Below are 26,043 nucleotides of genomic sequence, written 5' to 3' on the forward strand. Positions count from 1 at the left end.
AATGGAGGAGTGAGAAAAAGGAATGAAGGACCTTAAAGTTTTGCAACCCCCTAGGAAGAATAATAATATCAACCAACCAGACCAACCACAGAGCTCCTGGGACTAAACCACCAACCAAAGAGTATACATGCAGGGACCCACAACTCCAGCTGCATATGTAGAAGAGGATGGCAAAGGATGGGCATGAATAGTATGAGAGGCCCTTGGTCCTGTGAAGGCTCGATACCCCAGTGTAGGGGAATGCAAGGTAGGAGAGGTGGGAGTGGATGGATAGAAAAACACCTTCAAAGAAGTAGGTGGAGGGGGATGGAATAGGTGGTTCCTGGCCTGCTTCAGATTATTATATAATCTGCAATCTGCAATAGGTGAGCCCTTATTAAGCAAGGCTGGAAGGGACTCATTTTAGGAAAGATTCCTGCTATTAATATGCTTATCCTCTTGTTATTCTTAAACATACATACTAACCAATAAATAATAGCACACTCCTTTGGAGCAGATTGCTGCAGATCCATGAAGATGCACTGTCTTATAGTGACGCTATATAGACAAACAGATGACTTAACTTTTAATGATGATCTATAAGAATTCCTAAAATTATATCTGTAATTATGAAGCTCTTTTGTAATAGGAATGCAATTGGGCCCTTTTTCTGATAGTCAAAACTGCAATGAGAACTCTGTCAGTCTCCCAAGTGTCACAAGTTAATTGCTCTTAGATGGGAACCAGACCTTCTCCTACTCAGAGCACATGCCAAGAGGTTGTTAAACAATTAACCAGAGGTCATGAAAAGGGAACTAAAGATTTATCATAGATGCTAGGACAGCAGATAAAATGTTGACTGGGTTTATCTATGCAAACATTCACTTACTTAGGGTTTTAAACCTTCAGTGAACCTGTGGAGCAGAGACAGGTAATAAATCTTAGCTAGATAATTACTCCTAATGGATATGCATGTAAACATTCTCTGTTGCCTACTTCTATCTCAATTTATGATTTGATGTTTTCTGTGAACTTGTGATGAACATCATACCATGGTATCATGTATTCTGAAAGATGTACTGAAGACAAAGAAGAAAGGACTTTCTCTTTTTGCCTTTCCCCACTTTGAATGGGAACTTTTTATCCTTTCCCACTTAGAAGAATTTTTCCTTTTCCCTTCACATAGGATCTTCCTGCTCTTCCCCATAGATAGCTTTTATAGGAAACTTTTTTATTTTTATTTATTCGATATATTCTTTATTTACATTTCAAATGATTTCCTCTTTTCTGGCTCCCCACTCCCTGAAAGTCCCATAAGCCCTCTTCCCTCCCCCTATTCCCAAATCCACCACTTCCAAATTCCCTGTTCTGGTATTCCCCTATACTGCTGCACTGAGCCTTTCCAGAACCAGGGGCCACTCCACAGTTCCTCTTGGACATCATTTAATATGTGGATTATGTCTTGGGTATTCCACGTTTCTAGGCTTATATCCACTTTGCAGTGAGTGCATATCATGATTGCTCTTTTGAGACTGGGTTGCCTCACTTAGTATGATGTTCTCCAGCTCCGTCCATTTGTCTAAGAATTTCATGAATTCATTGTTTCTGATGCTCCACTATGTTTATAGGAAACTTATTACAACTTAATAATAAATGATATTATAACTCTTTTAAGTGTCCCTTTTTCTTCCTGCTACTTCCAAGTAGCAGGTTGAAAGTTAGAACCCAAACAAAGGTGATTTTCTTAATCTCCTGTTGTTTTAGGATGAGGTGCTAAGTGACTGAGACTGCAGTCTCTGACCTCAGAGGAACACAGAAGGCAGTTCAATTATAATAGCATAGCAAATTAAATGTAGATAAGTAAACTTTTTATTATACAGCAACTCTAAATATCTCATAAGACCGAGTCTTACCCACCCTCCAACACTCTTCCCCCTCCTCTGCCTCAAGAAGAACTTAAAAGATAGACAATCACTTCCTGCTTGGTCTGGCCCCCTGCACAGCACTGTAATCTGAATAAACTTTCTGATTCTCCATTGCCCTTGTATGTGAGATAAGGGGACACATGATTGGCTGGCACAATGGGAACTCTACATCCTCCTCTAACAAATAGGCTCTCAAATGTGGCTGCTCTGTTTCTACATCCAAAGAGTGAGAAGACCTGTGTGTGTGACCTGGGAACAATTCAGATTCAGCCTGAGCCATGATTTTTCCCATCTCTGAAAGGAGTTTGACCATGCCTTTCCTTTGACCCCAGTCCACTTGGTTGTCTGGAAGGTAGACTCCAACAGTAAGATCAAAGGGGGAGAAAGATATAAGACTACTCTTCAGAAGGGGAGCCAGGAAGTGTTAGCCCTGTGTGTGAGAGGAGGGGCCTCTTACCAACAGAAAAGAGCATAAATGGATTGCTCTTCTTAAACTGCCCCCTGTTGTGCTGAAACTGCTGAGGGTTAAAGTCATTGGGATTGGATAAGTACTTGGGATCTTTCAGCAAAGAGCCCAGTATAGGCAATACATCCGTGCCCTGGAAGACAGGAGCCATGGGACTAATTAGGCAAGGTGATAGATGAGCATCCTCAGGGCTCACAAGATTGGAAGGAAGAGGAGAAAAGGAGAGGGGCTCAGCTAAGGGGGAAGTGTTGGCCAATGTGACAGGTTCTCTTGGAGCAGTGGTGGTTCAAGTTCTCTGAGGAAAGTCGCTTGAGAGACTCACAATCTCTTGGAACAGAATGTTAGGGAATGAGCAAGCCCATGCCTGTCAATTCAAGAGGTTGAGGGCCCAGGAAGAAGTTCACACTCCCTGGTACAGCAATTTGGGGTTTGTGTGCCTCAGCAGGCTGTATGGAGGACGTGAGCCTCTTCAACATAAGTAACAAATTCTAAAGAAACAGAGTCATGGTCCTTACCATGAGACTTTGCTAAACATGGGGTTGATGCCTGAAAAACAGGGAGACCCAGGATTGAAGACAGCTTAAACACCATGGTGAAGGAGCAAAATTTTCATCGAGAAGGAAGTGTGTAAAACTCTGACTGGGGATGGCCTGCTGAGTCAAGAGGACTGGAATGAAGACTCTTAGGCTCGGCAGGGAAGTACCTTGGGGATGAGGATGCCCCAAAACTTTATGTCCTTGGTAGTTCTACAAGCCACACCAAGAGGAATTATGTCTCCATATCTCTGGGATCTCATGGATCACAGCCTTGGTGTAAGGTGTCTGCATTCTATCCTCATACTGAGGCTGTTGGTTCCTGCCAATCACCTGGTCAATCTCCTCATGCACCATAGCTGAGAAGAGATGTGTTTATACATTTAGAAAGGGAAGATTCATTAAATATGCAAAAATATGGTGATGTGGAATTATGGGTGAAATGTTATAGACCATTTGCAGTAGATGCTAGCTATATATGGTGCTGGAATAGGATCCCATTAACCTTCTTGGGCTAGAATCAGAGGCATTAGCAGGAGACATTTACAGATTGGTAAGAGAAAAAAAAGCAAAGTACATTCTACGATTGAGAGGAGCAGTTTCCAAATACGTTCAGGCCTTTTCATTTTTTTAAATACAAGTGAGGCTCAGCATGAGATGGGAAGTTTTCAGCGATAAATTAGTAAGCCAGGATTCCCTGCAACACTGAGCCCCAGACACACTAGACAAGGCACACTACCATATGGAACATCACCATAGCAATACCATTGAATATATCTCAGAACTAGAGACAGTGGACCATTCTAGCCTAAGCAGGTCTTAGGTGCATGCTGAATAAGGCAAATTGTAATTTTGAGCAATCAACCATTTGTCATCTTATGTCTTCCTGAAATTAGACATGCTCATGATTATATAAGTACATGCATTGTGGGAAATGGCATGCCCAGTTAGCAAAGGCTTACTTAACTCAAGCCTGTCAATCAAAACCCAAAACTACACACACCCTGCCTTTAGCAATCAACCCTTTGTCTTTCTGAACTCATAAAAGGAAACCCTGGACAATCGCCTGGGCTCCTCAGCAAATCCTGCTCAACCCTCCACTCCTTTACACTGTAGCTATTCCTTACTTTCTCCTTGATTAGGAAAAATACCCCACAGCTTTTCCATTTGTTGCATTTCTTCAGAATTCTGAAAGTAGCTTAAAAATATGCTAAGAACCTCGAGAAACCAGTCAGATGGTGACCAGCATTCACAACGGGTACCTATCAGATCAGCTTCCTTCAGAGACTATCTTAAATCCCTGATATCTGGGAGAACTGGAGTAGGGATAGCCAATGTCCATGGTGTAGTGGACTGTGGCCTCTACCGTCCCTGTCTCCCTCAACTTTACCTGCAACTGCAGGTGCTTCATGAGGAGCAAGAAGTTGAAGCTCATGGCTGTGCTGTCCATCTCTGTGCCCACGAAGAAAAGATTCAGTGTGGTCATCAACAGATTCCTCTTGGGAAAATGAATTTGGGGGTTCTTCTCCTATAGGTAGAGGGACATTTATCTTAATTCCACTTAGCACTCTTTTAGACACCACTGGGAGTTTTCCCAGGACTCACTTTTCTTGGGTTCAGATTGAAGGTGGGAAGGGAGAGTCTGACCAATCAAGGCCCTCCCCAAGTGCTGGCTTCCCTCATACCCCGCAAGAAACAAACATAAAATCCTTCTTCCTTGGTCTTTCCCTGGGTGAATCTCTGTACTTTTGCTATCAACCTGGTTGGAATTTATTTAAAATAGTAATGATGTTTTTAAAAAGAGGAGAGATGGTGGAGAGGGTAAGAAAGGGGAGAGAAGTAGAGAAGATAGAAATGAAGAGATAACAAAGGGAGGAGTTTCTGCAAGATGGAGAATCAGAATTGGCAATGAGAACAGCCTACTTTTTCACAATTTGAAGATGCCCTTGGAGGAAATTCTTCCCCTGCAGGTGTGCATTTGTGAAGCGTGCCTGCATGTGTTTTTGCACACATGTATGTGCCTAATTGAGCATGAGTGCCAGAGTGCATCTCTCTCACTGTGTGTGTGTGTGTGTGCGTGTGTGCGTGTGTGTGTGTGTGTGTGTGTGTGTGTGTGTGTGTGTGTCTGTGTGTGTGTGCATGCACATCTGTGTGCTGATTATTTCTGGATACTAGTGCGCCTGTGGGTGTCCACACCCATAAGTATATATGAGGCAGCCAGAAGAGAACATTGCATATCTTTTATCAATCACTGCCCTATTCATTTGAGGCAGGGGCTGCTGTCGAACATAGCTGTAAAAGAACTTCTGGGGAAATTAGTATCCCAGACCTCAAGCAATACTACAGAGCAATAGTTTTAAAAAACTGCATTGTAATGGCACAGTGACAGGCAAGTGGACCAATGGAATAGAATTGAAGACCCAGAAATGAATCCACACACGTAGGGTCACTTGATCTTTGACAAAGGAGCCAAAAACATCCAATGGAAAAAAGATAGCCTTTTCAACAAATGGTGCTGCTTCAACTGGAGGTCAGCATGCAAAAGAATGCCAATTGATCCATTCTTATCTCATTGTACTACGCTCAACTCCAAGTGGATCAAGGACCTCCACATAAAACCAGACATAACTGAAACTATTTCTGACACTAATAGAAAGGGATACCAAGCAGGATACCTGGGGGACAGTTAGAGAACCACAGAAATCCAGGGAGAACACAATTCTAAAACAATCTCAAAAAGGCCAAAGAGCAAATTAACAGTAAACAGGAAAGTGGATCCAGGGCAGAAAGGGCTTCGAAAGGGCACTCAGGGAAGGCCATGGAACCTGCCACTACACATCTGTCAGGCCTAGTTCCCCATGTGCTGTGATTCTCGCCATAGCCTTTGAAGAACCAGGTGAAGAAAGCTTGCTCTCCACGACCACTGACTTCCTCAGCCTAGTTCTCCAGAGCCTCCCTCATGGCATCATTTCCCCATGGCACCACAGCAGGACAAGGCCCCAGAGGAGTGTTGAACACAGGAACATACTGCTCCCTGATCCGGTGAAGGGACAAGTTAGAGAGGCCATTCCTGGAACATCCCATGTCCTGATGTCAGGTACATAGATGCATTGCGGTGATGTATCAAACCTCTAAACTATGTCTGCATCCTGGCCTAGTCAGTCTTCTGCCTCAGAATCTGAGCCACACTGGGCATGCTCCACAGCTCAAATGCACCATCTCTCTGCCCAGTACTACCTTTAAGAGGGAATCATAAAACTTCTTTGTGTCCAGAAAGTTGCCAAGGAAGGGTAATGGGGTAGGTCCTTGAGGCATTTTCCTCAAGATTTTCCTCTGCCTCCACTCAGATGTTATGATTATGACACTGAAGCAGGTCAGCACAGCCACCAGGAGCATCCTAGAGGCCAACATGGAGGCAGTGGGATGGACATGCAGGTGGTTATCTCTGGGGTGGTGTATCTTTATACTCTAGGCTGGAAGGGTGGCTCTAGCTCCTGTTTAATAATTATCTCATTTTCTCCTCCCAGCTATTGCCCATGGTGACATTGCCTTGGTTATGAAACTGGCAGCAAGAGAAGAGGAAGGGGGTTCACATGTAGTGGATGTTAGGACAGAAGAAAAGTGTACCAAGTTTGCATAATGAGATGAGAGTATGGATTAGGACATTTCTATAATTGAAGACATGGTAACATCTGCATGTGAAGGAAGCATGCAGATATAAGTTAGAGGGTCTCAGACAGAGAAAGAACATCACGGGGACATGGATTTCTGGTTTTAAAAATAATCCAGGGGCTTGGGACTTTTATTTGATTGCACAGGACATGTTGCTGTGGATTCAGGACCCTCTAGTGAGAATGCATAGAAAGTTAGTACCTTAGAGGGGAGATTCTGAATTTGTGATCTGAAGATGTGGGGTTAATGGAGGATCCAGACCTGTGGGTTTGGAGTTCCTGGCAGGTGAAGTGTATTGAATGTCCAATAGGATCCTGCAGCCAGCACTGGATTCCAGCTGTTGCATTTTCTTTGACCCTATGCTGTCTCCCAATACCAAGAATTCTTAAGGAAGCCTCAAAGTGAGACCAGGACTGATACCATATAACCATATAAGCAAGACATTCCATTCCCACATGTGGCATGGAAAAGGGGAAAACAGCCAGGTCCTCATGTCCCTGGGACATTGCTTAGGATGAGGAGTAAAGCAGGGGAAATCTCAGTTGTCAGAAGGCCTGAGCTGGTTTTATAAAGCAGTAATACCAACCACCAACACAGAGGAAAACCCCAACTGGCCCAAAACTTCCTAATTAGTTGTAAGTTAACTTAGATCTTAAAATTGCTTACACAATGGTCACATTGTCAAATTTCCTTTGAAGGATTTAGGTTTATATTTGGGGCCCTGGCTGCTCTCAGCCTTAGTCAGAGAAATCTTCTTAGGCAATAGACAGAAATCAGTGCAGAAATGCACAATTGGTCACAGTGCTAGGAACAGGAGATGGAGGGTCAGCCCTAAATAATTGGAAAGTCTTAACCAATGACCTCCCACCACCACAATGGCTCAGCAAATCTTGCACAAGAGGCAGGAAGAACGTAGGAGCTGGAGGATGAGAAGGAGGACTGTGGAGTGCTGTCTTCTAGATGTGACATAGTGGCTGCATTCATAAACTCACAAAAGCTGGGTCACTTACAGAAGACCTGGACAAGGTCAACTCAGCCAACTCTGGCATAAATGGTGAAAGTGCACCCCAAACCCTATGACTTAATGAAGAGCTATTGGCAATTGAGAGCTGATGGAGAGAGCTAACCATTCTTTGGGGAGGGGTGTTCCCACTGGTGCGATTCCCATTTTCTAAGTGAATGGCCCCCTCCTCACCCAGTCACACATGAGCAGCTCTAATTTAATGGGTTATCAAAAAAGAAGACATGACGTTGGGAAAGGAAATTTGGTAAGATTTGGAAGAAGAAAATGAGTTGTTGTGATCATATTTCATTACACATGTATACATTCCCTCTCAAGAATAAAGAAGAGTGTAACTAAAAACTGAGCACACAAAATAACGAGCTTCACTATGGCACAGCCACACACAGCTTGCGCTCGCTGGTCTCCCTCTCCACTCTTCTACCCATTCCCTCTGTCTTCCTGCTCCGTCCTTCCCCACTCCTGGTACAGAACACACATTCTCTTATTCTTTCTCCCCCATTGCCAATGTTCTCTCATGATAGCTGTGTCTCCTCTTTCTACTTCCAAGATCTACAACCCCATATGTGCACACAAGTCTAGGGTTTCTTCTTACAAGGGGCACAACTCTGGTCTTTGTGAGTCTGGGACACTTTGCTTAAACTTAGTAGTTTCTAGGTTCTTCCATGTTCCTATCGTTTCCATGGTTTCATTTTCTTCTTCTGGGGAGACACGTAGGTTCTCTCCATGAGGATTGTGTATAAAATAAATATGGATGTCTAAATATCCTTATGGTAGGACTCAGCATATTTGTAAACTCCAATGGAATGACACAGTGAGTAAAGAAGCTTGCAGCAGGCATGATGGTGAGTTAGTCCTCAGGAGGAAAGAACTGACTTCCACAGCTTTCCTAGAGTTTACACACACACACACACACACACACACACACACACACACACATGCACAAGTTCAAAACTGTAATACAATATTTTAATAACAAATTCTGGACTTCTAAAAGAAAATGTAGGGAGAGGATACTGAATTCTCAATATATACAAGAAGTCGCTATAACATAATTATTATGTATAGATATATACATATTAAATTCAGTGTAATAAATTCAGAGATAGAGAAATAATGTCCAGAAATGAAAAATAAGATTATATGAAGTTCAGAGAGCTTCTGCCTAGCACGGAGCACAGTTGGCAAAGTGAAGAGCAGATATGTATAATGGGTGGGAAAAGAATTTGTCAAACAATAAATAGATAAATGAACTGAACAGACAGTTCTCAAAAAAAAAGGAAAGAAAAAACAAGTATCTAATAAGCAGAACTTACAGGGGCTGAACCTAGGCCTCCCTGCACATAGGTAGCACATGTGCACTTGGTTTTCATGTGAGTTCTGAACATCTGGAGCAGATGCTATCCCAACAGCTGTTGCCTGCACATGGAATGTGTTCTACTAGCTGGGCTGCCTTGTCCATCCCCAGTGGGAGAGGATGCGCACAGCCTTTCAAAGACTTGAAGTGCCAGGGTGAAGGGAGACACAGAGGGACCCTGGCCCTCAAAGGAGTAGGGGAGGGGAAATAGAGGAAGGATTGTGGGAGGGGTGACCAGGACGGGACAGTGAGCAGAATGTAGAGTCAATACATAAAAGAAAAGAAAAGAAACTTTTTAAAAAAGAAAGAATTTGGCATCGTACACCATCAGGGAAATAAAAACCAAAACTAGTTTGAGAGTCTCAGACCAGTGGCTTCTAATTAATCAAACCCCACCCCACCTCCACTGCCACCACTGTACTGTTTACACCCTGAACAGAGGCTTGTCCTTCCTTGGACAATTTCAGTAGCTGTTGTGTTATCAAGGTATCCATTCTCCTATGGGGACACTACAAACAGGACAGAGAGGGTGAAAGGGGCACATGACTTAGAGACCCTCAGGCTAAAGGTCTTGAACCTTTGTCTGTCCTGTTCACTCTACTTTTTCTGCTTCTGGGCTCTCATTTCCTCACCATTAAAAAGGGAACGTCATAGCTAAGGCTGTGTTGCATCTCCTTTTGGAGTGATTCCTGGTGTCAAACAATTAGAAAATGGAAGAATGAAATCTGGTATGAGGCTTGAGTGAATTTGTGGAAAGCACAGTGGACTGTGGGGTGACCAGGATGGGAGCTGGAAAGAATGCAAGGCCACACTGTCTCCTCCATATTCTTTACATCTTCATAATGCTATTATTAACATACAAAGGAATGCATTTCTCCCTGATCTTTTCTTACACACAGGTCACTACCTATGTTCTCATTCACACACACACACCTTTATTGGACTCCCCACAAAACTATTCACTGCTAGCTTATTCACACCTACCAAATTTTGAGCGTGGTGCATTGCAGAAAGATTTCTTCATGCTGTCCTTGGCTTTCACCTAATCAAGTTCAACTATCCCAATGTCTCTCCTTTTGGAAGATGAGATTTTCAGAAAGGATTCACTCCTCTTCTTTCCTCATTCAGTCAAAGCTGCCCCACTGCAGCTGATGGAGGAAGCTCTCCTGGTAGACAGACAGGAAGACAGAGAGGAAGACAGAAAGGAATATGATCAAACAGTACAAGAATTAGATGGGAATTTGAGACGAGGTAAATCTAGGAGGAGTTTGGGAGGAAAGGGTAAATAAGATAAGTATATATGGAATTTCCAAAGAAACAAATATATACAAAAGAATATGAAGAATAAAGACATTATAAACAGTGAATAATCATATCAACAGTGAAGCCACAGAGCTGAAGGAAGAGGCGGGGACATGGGCAGAGGCTGACACTGGTACACTGTGATTGACATACACAGGAGTGGAGAGTCAGACGTGACAGTGAGATGGGCTGACTGCAGACACCAAGACACCCTGCATCAGGCAGGAGATCAGAGTCTCTCTCTCTCTCTCTCTCTCTCTCTCTCTCTCTCTCTCTCTCCCCTCTGTTTCTTGTCTTGCCCCCTTTCCTTCATTCAGAGCCCCCTCTCTGCCTCAGACTCTGCTCCCAATACTCTGCGTTTCTGATTTTCTATTATTCTCCTGGTACTCATGGTTGGTGCCCCTGTGGCTGTTCATTCTATGTCTCACCCTTGGTGCCAGAGCTGAGCGAAGTCATGATCAGGTCCCAGAAGGTGGGCTCACTCTGCCTGAAGTTCAGCATCTGAGCAGCAGGGATCTGTCCAGGGCTCCAGTGGTTGAGTACAGGGATGCAACGTGCAGACAACTGACTGCAATCCAGGGCATGAGTCTTCTCTAAACCTTCTCTCCAGAGTTGGGATGATGTCAGTGAATGACGTGGAGATGTCAGAATAGAGGCTCACTCATCACTTTTTCACAGCTGTCCAATAAGAGCTGTGGAAACATTTACTTCTTGTGAACGACAGAACCACAATGACATCTCCAACCCAGTGGCCCTTTAGCTTCTTTAGGACTAGAATTTAGTTCTGTATCTATGGTGCTTGCAATATGGGATTTATTAAATGATTCTGCAATGAATTAGCAAATAGTGAAAGATCCCTACGCTGGTATATTGCACCACAGCTCTGAACCTTGTCAGAATGGGTCTATCAGGATTGCCTTTTGGCAGAGGCTCACTCCTTCCCACTATGCGTCCTTTGCCAAAAGGACTGAGCAGCACTGGGACTTTGTCTGAGATGCCATTACCAACCCTTACTTAGTGTGTCCTCTTGATCACTGTTAGCATCGGAACCATCCAGGAACACCAGAAGCTGTTTATAGCCAGCCTCTGAACCCAGTGATGACATCATCCCTAGGCGACAAGACCTTTCTCTGTTGCCACAGCAACCACCCCATGCCTCCAGCTCTTGTGTTATTAATTTTACCTGCATTACCTGCACGACACTACTTGTGTTACCTACATCATGGCTCAGATAACAGTCATGGACTCCGACCAATAGCTCTCTCTTTCTCTCTCTCTCTCTCTCTCTCTCTCTCTCTCTCTCTCTCTCTCTCTCTCTCTCTCTCGCTCTCTCTCTCTCTCTGTTCTTTCCTTCACCCCCTCTTTCAGAGTTCCTCTTTCAGTAAAGACCTCCCATGTGAGCACTGTGCTGGCTTGGAGTGATCTGTCCAGGAGTACTCTGCTTTTCATCTAACATTGAGGCTGAAACTCGCTCGTGACCACCCAGGCAGTTTCGCAGCTCCACTGCAAGCACCACCCCCACTGCTGCTGCAGGGCGCACAGGACTTCACCAAGCAGTCTGGCCTCTGCCACGTGGGTTAAACCCCGCAGGACCTCATCCGGACAGGTCAACAAGCTGCATAGGCTCACTTTTCCTGCCACCAGATCACCAAAACCTTCACACAGGCATCAGCAGATTGGTAAGGTTTTCCAGGGCAGGGCCCCTTCTCCAAAGAGATTCGGCCACCCTCTATGGGCTCAGGGGATGGACTTTCCAGGGTCCCTATGACCAGCCTCCCAGCCGACACCCCAGGTCATGATTTCAACCCTTGGGTGACCCCTCCCTCTCAGAAACCCTACTCATGAAGCGGTTTTCTCTTTTTGCTGTAGAGGAGTCCTAAGCTTAGGTAAATCGTTTTTTCCTGTGAGTCCTGGTCTCACATAGCCACTAGCATACCTGTGACAACCCTGTTTGTCTAGATTGACTGTTTGTTTGTATTAGTTATTGATTTTTTTCTCAGAATGTGTGTAGGAATAGTTCAGTAACATCCCCACACCCAGTGAGTATCCGTCACCTTCAGCCATACCTCAAGGTTTTCTTCTGAGATGTCTCCTGGAAAATCTCAAATCTCTAAAACTAACACCCGGCTTTTGCAATAAGGTCTGAGATAAATACCCATTAGACAACAGCTGCAAACAGACACTTAATGGCACATTTGATTCTGTCATTTTAAGGGATCTTCACGTGTACTGCCAGTGGTCCAATAAATGGAAAGAGGTCCTTTATGCTCAAACTTTTACCTATCTTCGGTCCAAACCCTCTCTCTGCAATTCTTGTACTGCCAACTTCTTCTAGCTATGCAACCTCTACAGGATGACACCACAGTCCTCAATCCAGTTAAAGAACCACCCCTTACCACTGCAGACTTGTCTCTGCAACCTGGCCTAAAACCCCAGCCTCCTCAGCTTCCTCTTCTCACCAGACTTCCCCAGAGCCTCCTTGCTTGACCTCTCCAGACTCCTTCTCTCCTCCTGGCCCAGCTGCAGACCACTCCAATCATTCCACACTGTACCTACTTTCAGCCCTCCCACCACACCTAAGTCTACAGTTAAACCCCCTACTTCTCCCCTCCCCCACCCAACCCAACCCAGCAGCAGTCCTTCCTTTAAGGGAAGTTGCTGGGGCAGATGGTCCAATCAGAGTACATGTCCTTTTCTCACTAAGTGAACTTTCCCAAATAGAACACAGACTGGGATCCTATACCTCTAACTCTTCGTCCTCCATTAAAGAATTTCAGTGTATTACTCAATCTTAGCTTGACCTTTCCTTGCTCGACCTCTCCAGACTCCTTCCCTAGAATACATGCAGATATGACTCATCAAACAAATCCAACATATCCAATCAGATCTGAGATAGTACCTGACCAGGATGCTCAATGGAGTTATAATTCCCTAGGTGTTATTTTAGCCAGAGGTAGATTCATAACATGCCTCCTGGCTGGTCTCTGTAGAGCCGCTTTAAAATCAGCAAATTTTGAAAAACTCCAAGAGGTCATCCAAGATAAACAAGAAAACCAGTCTTGATTTTTAGAGACCATTACAAAGGCCCTTTTACAACATACTAATTTAGACCCTGAAAACCCAGAAGGTAAGCAATTCCTGATGACATACTTCTTTTCCCAGAGCTACCCTGACATTTTAAAGCCAAACTCTGACATTTGGAGAGTGAACCCCTACCTTCACAGGAAGGAGTCTTAGCACTGACCTGCAAATTGTAGCATCAGAGAGATGAAGAGGCCTGCAGACAAAAGTACCATATGCTGGCAAAGGCTGTGTGACCATCCCCAGACACTGCCCAGGCTTCCTGGGCTTCTAAGGCTCAGGGACCACCAGGGCCCTGCTACAAAAGTGATCAACAAGGTCATTGGATGAAGGCTTGTCCTAACCCTGCAATCCAAAAGGGCCATGACCTAGGTGTCATGAGGAGGATTATTGGGCTATCACTTGTCCTGTGCGACTCAGGACAGAGGGACATCACTCTCAGGTAGCCCTCCAGCTGATGATCTAGGCTTGCCTATGGACGACTGAAGAGGCCTGAGCTCCCTTGATCCGACTGCTTCCATCACCACCAGAGAACCGAGGTAGTCATCATGGTATCTGGGCAGCCCATCTCCTTCCTCTTGGACTCTGGGACCACTTACTCAGTCCTAATGTAGTTTTGGGAACTCACTTTCATTCTTGTTCCCCTGTTTTCATTGTAGGAGGACAACCTTACCTTCCTCACCAAACACCACTGCTTTGTTGCATTTTTAGGGGTGTTCCTCTCACCCTTCCTGTTTGGTAGTACCAGTGTGTCCTGTCCCCTTATTTGGAAGGGATCTTCTAGCTAAGTGGGGAGCCTCTACTTCATTTGCTCCCCTCACTTGCCTAAACCCAACCTTGCCAGCAGACCCTCTCCTCCTCCTCCTAGCCAGTCAACCTTCTAAATCTAGCATGTTGTTCCCTTTGTCAGCTTCTCAGTAGACCCCCAAGTCTGTGATGATTAGAACCCCTCTGTTGCTAATCATCTTTCTCCTGTTGAGAAAGAGGAACACTCCTCCACTGCTGGTGGGATTGCAAGTTGGTAATAAGGACACATGATTCACTATGTTCATAGAAGCCTTATTTATAATAGCCAGAAGCTGGAGAGAACCCAGATGATGTATTTCCAAAGAGAAATGGATACAAATATTTGGTATAATTATGCAATGGAGTACTACTCAGCTACTAAAAAGAATGAATTCACGAAATTGTTAGGCAAATGGATGGAACTAGAAAGTGCCATCCTGACTAAGGTAAACCAATCACAAAAGAACACACACAGTATGCACTCACTGATAAGTGATACTGCTGTCAGTGTTGTAATCAGGTTGAAACCACTTCTATTAAACTTGACAGGACTCTAGAAGGACAATTGTTTTTAGTTCATGAATTCTACTTTTCAAATATATTAAAGCTTTGGGTGGGATAAAATCTCATACATAGATTTTCTCGTGTCCCCTGTCTTCTATACTTTTGATTTAACCTAGCACAGTTATTTCCATTTCTTGAAAAATGAAGCCAACGTTTCTGTAGATGTCCTTTAGAAGGTCTGGCCATGTGGCACATAAATTAGCTCAAATGCTCAAAAAGACTGTCCTACCTGGGGATTCATCCTATAATGGCACCAAACACTGACACTATTGTGAATGCCAAAAAGTGCTTGCTGAAAGGAGCCTGATATGGCTGTCTCCTGAGGGACCCTGTCAGAGCCTTATAGATAGAGGCTGATGCTAGCAACCAACCATTGTGCTGAGCGTGGGGTCCCAAGGGAGAAGCTAGATGGAGGATTGGAGGAGCTGAAGGGGTTTGCCTACTCGTGGGAAGAAGGCCAATGACTGCCAATCAGACCCCCAAGGGCTCCCAGGGACTAAGCCATCAATCAAGGGTTATGAATGGTTCCAAGTGAAATTGTGGTAGAGGAATGACTTGTTGGGCATCAATGGGAGGAAAGGTCCTTGGTCCTATGAAGGTTTAATAGATGCCCCAGCATGGTGAAATGGAGAGGGGGTAGGTGGGAGTGGGTTGGGTTGAGGGGCAGCTTCTGGGAGGCAGTGGGAGGGAGGATGGATTGAGGGATTTCTGGGAGGGCAGAAACAAGGAAAGGATATATCATTTGAAATGTAAATGAAGAATATATTCAATAAAAAAAGAAAAGAAAATATCATCCTGACTGGGATAACCCACACCTAAAGGGACATTCAAAGTATGTACTCACTGATAAGTGGATATTAACCAAAATGTAAAGAATCCCCAAGATACAACCCACAGTCCATAAGAAGTTTAACAATACTGAAGGCCCAAGAGAGCATGCTTCAACCTTGTTTAGAAAGGGGCACCCAGCTGAGCAGTGGTGGTGCAAGCCCTTAATCCCAGCACTTGGGAGACAGAGAAAGGAGGATTTCTCAGTTGGAGGCCAGCCTGGTCTATAGAGTGAGTTTCAGGACAGCCAGAGCTACACAGAGAAACCCTATCTCAAAAAACCAAAAAAAAAGAAAGAAGGAAGGAAGGAAAGAAAGAAAGAAAGAAAGAAAGAAAGAAAGAAAGAAAGAAAGAAAGAAAGAAAGAAAGAAAGAAAGGAAGGAAGGAAGGAAGGAAGAAAGACAAGAAAAGAAAAGAAAAGAAAAGAAAAAGAAAGAAAAAGAAAAGGAAAAGGAAAAGAAAAAGAAAAAGAAAAGAAAAAGAAAGGGGAACACATTAATCCCAGGAGGCAGAGGAATGATGATTTTTTAAAATTTCTTTAGTTTCTGTATCTCCCTTTTCATTTCTGATTTTGTTAATTTGGATTCTGCCTCTGTGCACTTTGGTTACTCTGGCTAAGGGTTTGTCTGTCTAGTTGATTTTCTCAAAGAACCAGCTCCTAGACTTGTTTATTATTTCCTATACTTCTTTTTGTTTCTACTTGGTTGATTTCTGCCCTGAGTTTGATTATTTCCTGTCATCTTCTCCTCTTGAGTGTATTTGCTTCTTTTTGTTCTAAAGTTTTGAGGTCTGTTGTCAATGTGCTAGTGTATGCTCTCTCCAGTTTCTTTCTTTTGTTTACTCGATATATTCTATATTTACATTTCATTTACATTCTTTATTTACACTGGAAAAGCTCAGTGCAGCAGTGTAGGGGAATACCAGGACAGGGAAGTGGGAAGGGGTGGATTGGGGAACAGGGGGAGGGAAGAGGGCTTAAGGGACTTTTGGGGAGGGGGGATCCAGGAAAGGGTAAATCTCTCCAGTTTCTTTTTGGAGGCACACAGAGCTATGAGCTCTCTTCTTAGTACTTTCATTGTGTCCCATAAGTTTGGGTATGTTGAGCCTTTCTTTTAATTCTCAAATGTCTTCAACTTCTCTGTTTCTTCCTTGACCAAGTTATCATTGTGTAGGGCGCTGTTCAGCTTCCATATGTCTGTGAGCTTTCTGTTCTATTTGCTTCTATTGAAGACCATCCTTTGTCCATGTTGGTCTGATTGTACACAAGGGTTGTACCAGCTTGCATTCCCACCAGCAGTGGAGCCAGCATCCGCTGTCTCCTGATGTTTTTTTTTTAATTTCTTTTAAAAATGTATTTCTTTTTTTTTTAAATTCTGTATATTCTATTTACGTTTCAAATAATTTCTCCTTTTCTAACTCCACACTCCCCGAAAGTCCCATAAGCCCTCTTCCCCTGTTCCCCCATCTACTCCTTCCCATTTCCCTGTTCTGGTATTCCCATATACTGCTGCACTGAGTCTTTCCAGAACCAGAGGCCACTCCTCCATTCTTCTTGGACATCATATAATATATGGATTATGTCTTGGGTATTCAAAGTTTCTAGGCTAATATCCACTTATCAGTGAGTGCACACCATGATTGATCTTTTGAGACTGGGTTACCTCACTTAGTATGATGTTCTCCAGCTCCAGCCATTTGTCTAAGAATTTCATGAATTCATTGTTTCTAATGGCTGAATAGTACTCCATTGTGTATATATACCACATTTTTTTGTATCCATTCCTCTGTTCAGAGTCACCTGGGTTCTTTCCCAGGTGAGAAACTTCTCTGTTTCTTCCTTGACCAAGGAAGCTTCTGGCTACTACAAATAGGGCTGCTATGAACATAGTAGAGCATGGGTCCTTATTGCATGCTCGGGAATCCTCTGGGTATATGCCCAGGAGTGGCATAGCAGTATCTTAGTCAGGGTTTCTATTCCTGCACAAACATCATGACCAAGAAGCAACTTGGAGGAAAGGGTTTATTGAGCTTACACTTCCACATTGAAGTTCATCACTAAAGGAAGTCAGGACTGGAACTCACGCAGGTCAGGAAGCTCCTTTCTTTGTGATAACTCCACCCTGTGTCAAGTAGACACACAAAACTAGCCAGTACAATTGACCCCTTGTCAACTTGACACACAAACACATCACTATTGAGCCTCAACCCTTACTTTTTTATTCATCCCCAAGATCTAAATTACTTTAAATGTCCCACAGTCTTTACACATTAAAAGTTCAATCACCTTAAAATGTCCAATATCTTTAAAATTCAAAGTCTTTTAAAATTCAGTCTTTTAACTGTGGGCTCCACTAAAATACTTTCTTCCTTCGAGAGGGAAACATATCAGGGCACAATCACAACCAAAAGCAAAACTCAAACTCCAGTGATTCAAGGTCTGGGATCCAACTCACAATCTTCCGGGCTCCTCCGAGGACGTGGGTCACTTCTCCAGCTCTGCCCTTTGTAGCACACAGCTTGTCTTCTAGGCGCCAGCTGCCTGTACTCCACTGCTGCTGCTGTTCTTGGTGGTCATCTCATGGCACTGGCATCTCCAAAACACTGCTGACTTCTACTGTAAAAGGATAAGGAAAAGGAAAAGGAAAAGGAAAAGAAAATGAAAAGAAAAAGAAAGGGGAACACAATAATCCCAGGAGGCAGAGGAATGCAGGGACCTGGGTGGAGAGGGGAGGGGAAATGGAGCAGGATCAGGTTTGAGGGGAGACAGGAGAGAAGCCCAGAGGGCCTGAAAAATGAATGGAAATATGCAGCTGTGGGGGTGGGGTAGGGTAAGGGGAACCTCTAGAAATTCCCATAGACCTGGGATGTGAGAGGCTTGTAGGATTCATTGAGGATACCCTTATTCAAAATGCCCAAGAGTGGGGAGATGTACCCTTTATTTGTAAAAGCTAGAAACAGAAAACAACCAGGATGGACTTCAACTGAAAAATGGATTAGGAAAATGTGGCATATTTACAAACTGAAATATCATTCAGCTATTAAAAACAAGGAAACCATGAAATTTGAAGGAAAATGAATGGGATTTAAAATTTTCATTCTGAGTGTGACTGCTATCCATGCCAGCTTTTCTCAAGAGAAAACTTGAAAACCTGAGAATTTCATGAAGTTGTTGTTTTTAATAGCTGTGTAGTATTCCATTGTGTAAATATACCTTTTTTTTTATCCACTACTATGTTGAAGGACATCTGGTTTCTTTCCAGCTTCTGGCTATTATAAATTAGGCTTCTATGAACATAGTGGAGCATGTGTCCTTATTACATGTTGGAGCATCTTCTGGGTATATGCCCAGGAATGATATACCTGGGTCCTCAGGTAGTACTATGTCTAATTTTCTGATGAAGCTCCAAACTGATTTCCAGATTGGTTGTCCCAACTTGCAATACCACCAGCAATGGAGGAGTGTTTCTCTTTCTCTGCATCCTTGACAACATCTGCTGTCCCCTGAGTTTTTCATCTTAGCCTTTGTGACTGGTGTGAGGTGGAATCTCAGGATCGTTTTGATTTGCATTTCCCTGATAACTAAGGATATAGAACATTTTTTTATGTGCTTCCCAGCCATTCAAGTTTCCTCAGTTGAGAATTCTCTGTATCATTGTGTACCTCATTTTTTAACAGTTTTAATTGACTCTAGAGTCTCACTTCTAAGGTTCTTTGTATACATTGGATATTAGCCCTCTATCAGATGTATGTATCAGGATTGGTAAAGATCTTTTCCCAATCTGTTGGCTTCCATTTTTTCCTGTTGACAGTGTCCTTTGCCTTACAGGAGCTTTGCAATTTTATGAGGTCACTTTCATCGATTCTTGTTCTTAGAGGATAAGCCATTGGTGCTCTTCTGTTCAGGAAATTTTTCCCTGTGCTGACATATTCAAGGCTCTTCCCCACTTTCTCCTCTATAAGCTTCAATGTATCTGGGTTCATGTGAAGGTCCTTGATCCACTTAGACTTGAGCTTTGTACAAGGAGATCAGAATAGGTTGATTTGCATTTTTTGCATGCAGATCTCCAGTTGACCCAGCACCATTTGTTAAAAATGCTGTCTTTTTTCCACCGGATGTTTTTTAGCTCCTTTGTCTAAGATCAAGTGGCCATAGGTGTGTGGGTTCATTTCTGGATCTTCAAATTTGTTCCTTATTATACCTTCCTGTCTCTGTATCAATACCATGCAATTTTTGTCATTATTGCTTTGTAATACAACTTGATGTCAGGGATGGTTATTCCCCCTGAAATTCTTTTATTGTTGAAAATAGTTTTCACTCTCCTGGGCTTTTTGTTATTCTTAATGAATTTGCTAATTGCTCTTTCTAACTCTATGAAGAATTAAGTTGGTGTTTTGGTGGGGATTGCACTGACTCTGTAGATCTCTTTCAGTAAGATGGCTAGTCTTACTATATTAATCCTGCCAATCCACAAGCACGTGAGGTCTTTCCATCTTTGAGTTCTTTCTCCAGAGACTCCAAGTTCTTATCACACAGATCTTTCACTTGCTTGGTTAGAGTCACACCAAGGTATTTTATGTTATTTGTGACTATTGTGAAGGGTGTCACTTCCCTAATTCCCTTTTTTCAATTGCATATTTTCTTTATTCACATTTCAAGTCTTATCCCCTTTCCATTTTTTATCATCACTGCCCAGCTTGTGTGCAGGATTATGTGCCACATGGCCAGACCTTCTAAAGGACATCTACAGAAACGTTGGCTTCATTTTTCAAGAAATGGAAATAACTTTGCTAGGTAAAGTCAAAAGTATAGAAGACAGGGGACATGAGAAAATCTATGTATGAGATTTTATCCCACCCAAAGCTTTAATATATTTGAAAAGTAGAATTCATGAACTAAAAACTATTGTCCTTCTAGAGTCCTGTCAAGTTTAATAGAAGTGGGTTCAACCTGATTACAACACTGACACCAGTATCACTGATCTGATATTTACAAAAAAGTAATATTTTTCAATAAATTAATGTCAATGCAACACCCAAGTCAGTTATAATACTAGCTGTTTGGTGAACAAGGTCCTAACATCAGACCAAGTCTATAAAGTCCAAATGGATATTTTCCAAACTTCACACATTGAAGATGTGAAACCCAAACCTGTTTCTCTTTGTGTGTGGGTTTGCAATCATACTGAGCATCAAGATTTCAAAAAAAAACTTCTTGTTGCTTCAAAGTCTTTTAACTTTCTTTATCAATGGAGCTATAGCCAACTTCATCTTCACTCTTAATGCCCATTAACTTCCTAAATTTGACATTTTGGTCCATGTTTCCAAAATTCATTTTTTTAAGATTTCAGCAGACTGAGATTTGTTGCCTTCTTTCTTGCCTTGCCAGAGCATTTTCCTCTCTTTCTCTTGCTCAGCAAATTTCACGGGATTCACAGCTGCTGGGTTATAGTAACGGGGCACTGCTGCTATACCTGTCTCTGCCAAGGCTTTAGCTTCCAGGGCCACTATTTGGGCAGCCATAGCTATCTGAGGAGTAACCTGGGTAACCTGGGTTCCTGATTTCAACACTGCCTCCAGTTGCTGCAGCCACGGCAGCCATTTCTTGTTGTTTCTGATTTTGACCATTTCATTTTTTGTTCTTATAGTTTCTTTGTCCTTTTTCATCTAGCTAATCTTCATGGGTAAATTGCTGTGTTTCTCCCTCTGAAGGGAGCTGGACTAGGTGTCTGGCTTAGGCTTCTGCTAAATCTTCTTGGGTTTTTTTTATCCGCATCTATCTTGACTTCAACTGCATGTTCTGCTCCTGGTTCTAGTCCTATGCCTGTGTATGGATCTTAATCAGGAGAATGTTCTGATCCTTCTTTTTCTATATCTGCCTCTAGATGGTGACATCTTCCTGCCTCTGCTTCTGGGTTGGGATTGATTTTCCAATCCCTACTTCTTGAGCAAGACTTCTTCCTTTCCCTGTTTCTACTGCTATAGAGTCTTTAACTTGATCTAACTTCTGCCCCATGATGACTTCCTTTCTTTGTGTTTGTGTCTGTCCTCACCATTCCCAGATGAATTTAATCATTCTCTTCCTTTGTCAGTAGAGTGTTCTTTGTCATTGTGCTCCTCAGACTTGTGTCTCTTAGAGGCCTTATCTTTGGATTCTTGACTCTTTGCTTCTGCTCAGGCTCCTGTGCTTGCTTCCATCATTAACTAATTTTTGTTTTCTTTCTCTTGACCTTGACCTCAACTTTGAAAAATGATGTTTTGAGGCTACTGAAAAAATAGATATATTTGACTACTCTTTTTTTCTTTTCTCTATCTGGTGATGTCTTTTCTGGGCCTAATCTCATTCTGTATCAATAGCCACCATTGCTTTTGAGTCCCAGCTGCTAAATTGGTGCTTCTGCTTACCCACACTCAACAGTACTCCCTAATTTCTTTCTCAGCCCGTTTGTCCTTTGAGTAGAGGAAGGTTATTGATTTGGTTGAGTTTATTGTATATCCAGCCATCTTGATGAAGTTCATTATCAGGTTTAGGAGTTCACTGGTGGAATTTTAAGTAGACTATCATATCGTCTGCTAATAGTGATATTTTGACTTCTTCCTTTCCAATTTTTATCCGTTTGACTTCCTTGTTGTCTAATTGCTCTGGCTAGGACTTCAAGTACTATATTGAATAGGTAGGAGGAGAGTAGGCAGCCTTGTCAACTCCCTGATTTTAGTGGGATTGCTTCTAGTTTCTCTCCATTTAGTTTGATGTTGGCTACTGGTTTCCTGTATATTCCCTTCACTATGTTTAGGTATGGGACTTGAATTCCTGATGTTTCCAAGACTTTTACCTTGAAGGAGTGTTGGATTTTGTCAAATGCTTTCTCAGTATCTAATGAGATGATTGTGTGGTTTTTTCTGTGGGTTTGGTGCAGAATTTTATCAGACCTTCAATGAAGACCTAATTCCAATACTCTTCAAATTATTCCACAAAATAGAAACAGAAGGAATGCTACCCAATTTGTTCTATGAAGCCACAATTATGCTTATACCTAAATCACACAAAGGCCCAACATAGAAAGAGAACTTCAGACCAATTTCCTTTATGAATATTGATGCAAAATTCTTGCAAAAAAATCCAAGAACACATCAAAATGATCATTCACCATGATCCAGTAGTCTTCATCCCAGGAATGCACGATGGTTCCATATATGGAAATCCATTTATATAATCCACCATATAAACAAACTCAAGGAAAAAAACACACAATCATCTCATTAGATACTGAGAAAGCATTTGACAAAATCCAACACTCCTTCATTATAAAAGTCTTGGAAACCTCAGGTATTCAACTCCCATACCTAAACATTTGAAGTGAGAAAACACATTACAAATTCAGATCTTTGGAGGTGATGATATTTAATTAAATATAGGCTAAGCCTTCTATGGATAAAACATCTTGTTCTCCAGGGTAAAAGAGAGGAGAGCAAGATAAAATTTGCTGCATTGAAGATAACAAACAATAACAATTATAAAGTCACTGAAGACAATGAAGGATTAATTTCCTCAGTCAGAGGTAGAAAGCCAATACTTCAAGGGGTATGGAGAGGGGTGCATCTTATAAGGAGGGTGGAAAGTCTATTTCTTCGGGTGATATAAGCCCTTGAGAATCTGAAGGTTCAAAGTTCCCAGCCTCATGGTGTCCTGCCACACAGCTCCGTCCCAGGTTACAGGATCCCATCCTTTTTTTTTTCCATTTTTTTAATTCGATATATTTTTTATTTACATTTCCAATTGTTTCTGCTTTTCTAGCCTTCCCACTCCCCGAAAGTCCCATAAGCCCCCTTCTCTCCCCCTGTCCTCCCACCCAACCCTTCCCACTTCCCCATTCTGGTTTTGCCATACACTGCTTCACTGAGACTTTCCAGAACAAGGGGCCACTCCTCAGTTCTTCTTGTACCTCATTTGATGTTTGGATTATGTTTTGGTTATTCCAGTTTTCTAGGTTAATATCCACTTATTAGTGAGTGCATACCATGATTCATCTTTTGAGTCTGGGTTACCTCACTTAGTATGATGTTCTCCAGCTCCATCCATTTGCCTACAAATTTCATGAATTCATTGTTTCATTGTGGCAGAATAGTACTCCATTGTGTATATATACCACATTTTTCGCATCCACTCTTCTGTTGAGGGATACCTGGGTTGTTTCCAGCTTCTGGCAATTATAAATAGGGCTGCTATGAACATAGTTGAATATGGAACCTTATTATATGCTGGGGAATCTTCTGGGTATATGCCCAGGAGTGGTATAGCTGGATCTTCTGGAAGTGAGGTGCCCAGTTTTCAGAGGAACCACCAGACTGATTTCCAGAGTGGTTGTACCAATTTGCAACCCCACCAGCAGTGGAGGAGTGTTCCTCTTTCTCCACATCCTTTCCAACCCCTGATGTCTCCTGAATTTTTAATCTTAGCCATTCTGACTGGTTTAAGGTGAAAACTCAGGGTTGTTTTGATTTGATTTCCCTAATGACTAATGAATTGAGCATTTTTTAAGATCTTTCTCTGCCATTTGAAGTTCTTCAGGTGAGAATTCCTTGTTTAACTCTGTACCCCATTTTTAATAGGGTTGTTTGGTTTTCTGGAGTCTAACTTCTTGAGTTCTTTATATATATTGGATATTAGCCCTCTATCTGATGTAGGATTGGTGAAGATCTTTTCCCAATTTGTTGGTTGCCGATTTGTCCTTTTGATGGTGTCCTTTTGATGGTGTGTGGAGGAACGGATTCAGAAAATGTGGTATATTTACACAATGGAATACTACTCAGCAATTAAAAACAATGATTTCATTAAATTTTTAGGCAAATGGTTGGAACTGGTAAATATCACCCTAAGTGAGGTAACCCAGTCTCAAAAGAACACTCATGGTATGCACTCACTGATAAGTGGATATTAGACCAGAAACTTGGAATACCCAAGACACAATGCACATATCAAATGATGCCCAAGTAGAAGGAAGAAGTGGGCCCCAGTCCTGGAAAAGCTCAGTACAACAGTGTCAGGGAATACCAGAACATGGAAGTGGGAAGGGGTGGATTTGGTAACAGGGGTAGGGAAGAGGGCTTATGGGACTCTCAGGAAGGGTGGCATCCAGGAAAGGAAAACTCACTTGAAATGTAAATAAAGAATATATCGAATAAAAATAAACAGGAGACAGCAGGTGTTGGCAAGGATGTAGAGAAAGAGGAACACTCCTCCACTGCTGGTGGGATTGCAAGCTGGTACAACCACTCTGGAAATCAGTCTGGTGGTTCCTAAGAAAACTGGACATGACACTTCTGGAGGACCCTGTTATACCTCTCCTGGGCATTTACCCAGAGGATTCCCTGGCATGCAATAAGGACACTTGCTCCATTATGTTCATAGCGGCCTTATTTATAATAGCCAGAAGCTGGAAAGAATACAGATGTCCCTCAGTGGAGGAATGGATACAGAAAATGTGGTATATTTACACAATGGAATACTACTCAGCAATTAAAAACAATGAATTCATTAAATTTTTAGGCAAATAGTTGGAACTGGAAAATATAATCCTAAGTGAGGTAACCCAATCACAAAATAATACACATAGAATGTAGTCACTGATAAGTGGATGTTAATTAGCCCAGAAACTTTGAATACTCAAGACACAATTAACATATCAAATGATTCCCAAGAGGGAAGGAGAGTGCCCTCTTCCTGGAAAGGCTTTATGCAACAATGTAGGGGATTGCCAGGATAGAGAAGTGGGAGGGGAATGGGCAGAGAAAAGAAGGCTTATGGTACTTATGGGGAGCAGGAAATCAAGAAAGGGCAAATCATTTGGAATTTAAACAAAGAATATAGAAAATTGAAAAAAAAGGAAAAGAAAAAAAGAAAACGAAAAAAAAGATGCTACAATGAAAGAAAAAGTACTTTGTCCTTGCGACTTGTTTCAATGATAAAGACTGAAATATGCAGCATTCTGTCCATTGCTCCATAACAAACCTACCTCTTCCTGACCATTGCTTTCCCATGGCAACAGTTATCTCATGGTGAACCATGATCAAAGCTGCTGTTATGAATTGGGCATTTAGAGATGTCAGCAGAGCAGTCCCTCAGGTTCTCACAACATTTCTGCCATGATCCTATTCCTTCCTGCTCAGTGTGACTTCTACAAATAGACTTCTCATGAGGCTTTCAGTAACTTTCACATACTCTCTATAAGATCTCTTCCTGCAGGAGCTGTGAGGACAAAGCACAATGATCAGTGGCCTTTGAGAGTTTGATGTTTTCCCATATTACTCTGTTCATTAGGACATGTGGACAGCCCAAATTGGGAATTTTATTGATGACAGTCATATGCTCGATATTCTAGATAATAAATGAATAAAACAGGCAGTTAGGTTAATGCATTCATTAGAATATGTGTACTTCTTTGAGAGTATGAGGTGATATTGACCACAACTATTTCTTAAATCCTCTGTCACGGGTTATCATAAAAGATTTTTCCTCTGTTAGCTGTGAATAT

General features: G+C 42.4%; 2 pseudogenes; both read right to left on the minus strand.

Annotated features, from left to right (window-relative positions):
- Positions 1-711: 711 nt before the first annotated feature.
- Positions 712-9,447, minus strand: LOC127663695 (cytochrome P450 2A8-like; annotated as a pseudogene).
- Positions 9,448-20,604: 11,157 nt separating this feature from the next.
- On the minus strand, positions 20,605-21,855 carry LOC127663758 (arginine/serine-rich coiled-coil protein 2-like; annotated as a pseudogene).
- Positions 21,856-26,043: the final 4,188 nt, after the last annotated feature.

Source organism: Apodemus sylvaticus, chromosome 1, assembly GCF_947179515.1.
Source record: "Apodemus sylvaticus chromosome 1, mApoSyl1.1, whole genome shotgun sequence".
Taxonomy (NCBI): Eukaryota; Metazoa; Chordata; class Mammalia; order Rodentia; family Muridae; genus Apodemus; species Apodemus sylvaticus.